The 1,137-nt window shown below is 43.4% G+C and overlaps 1 non-coding gene across 1 annotated transcript; it reads left to right on the plus strand.

The window, feature by feature from the left end:
• Positions 1 to 471: 471 nt before the first annotated feature.
• LOC112088696 lies at positions 472 to 578 on the plus strand. The gene has a single exon (XR_002900641.1). It is a non-coding gene; the product is annotated as a small nucleolar RNA R71 (small nucleolar RNA).
• The last annotated feature ends 559 nt before the right edge of the window (positions 579 to 1,137 follow it).

Genomic DNA, 1,137 nt, shown 5'->3' on the forward strand with positions numbered 1-1,137 from the left:
ACAAAGCTTTGAGGAGGGTATATTTGGTCTTGGGGGTTGGCCACATTGTTGCTCCTATAGGACAAGTTCTGGTGGTTGTTGAAGTTATTGTAACCATTGAACTTGTTTTGATTTCCAATGAAGTGCAACTCCTCTTGAGTGAGACCCTCTGCATTGATATTTGTGAAGCATCTCTTCTCCTCACTCACATAGTGTATAGGCTTTTGAGTGGCAGCTAGGGCTTTGTCAAGCTTTATATTCAACACTTTAAACTTCTCTTCCAGCTCTTGGTGTCTACCAGAATCTTCTCCTCTATAGCTTCTATCATAATCTTCCCCATAAGTGTCTTGGCTCATGGCTAAGTTCTCAACAAGTTCCATAGCTGCATTGATTTCTTTTGCCAAGAAATTTCCATTTGATGCTGTGTCCAACTGAATCCTGATCTTAGGAACAGCTCCTCTATACAAAGTGCTAAGGAGAGAGGCTTCTGAAAAGCCATGATGTGGACACTTATTTGTGTAGCTTCTAAACCTGTCCAAAGCTTCTCCAAAGGTCTCATTAGAATGTTGAGTGAAGCTGGAAATCTGGTTCCTTAGCTTTGCAGTCCTTGAGCTTGAGAAGAACTTGGATAGAAAGGCAATCTTGCATTGCTCCCATGTGTGGATGGATCCTCTTGGGAGGTTCTTTTCCCACTGATGTGCCTTATCTCCAAGGCTGAATGGGAACAATCTCAGTTTGAAACTGTCTTCAGATACCCCATTGATCTTAGTGAGATCACAAACTCTGTCAAACTGATCCAGATGCTCCAAGGGATCCTCCATAGGTAAGCCATGGAACTTCTGATTCTGAACCATATTGATCAAAGAGGCCTTCACCTCAAAGTTGTTGTTTTGGACAGGAGGTGGCCTGATTCCTGCTCCATACTGGTGTGCATAAGCTCGGTCATTCTCACCAACAAAGACTGGTTGGGGCTGATGACGTATGGGTGGGTTTGGGTGGGGCTGTGGTGGATTAACCTGAGGTCGGTCTTGGTTCTGGTTACCCTGAGCATTATCATACTTTAACCCTACTCAATATATTTACCCGCATAAAACCCACATAATATATGCCTCCGAACCTACATATCCTAATTAATAACAACCACTCCCGACTTCTTCA

The sequence above is a fragment of the Eutrema salsugineum genome, unplaced genomic scaffold (genome assembly GCF_000478725.1).
Source record: "Eutrema salsugineum unplaced genomic scaffold, Eutsalg1_0 scaffold_14, whole genome shotgun sequence".
NCBI classification, from domain to species: Eukaryota; Viridiplantae; Streptophyta; class Magnoliopsida; order Brassicales; family Brassicaceae; genus Eutrema; species Eutrema salsugineum.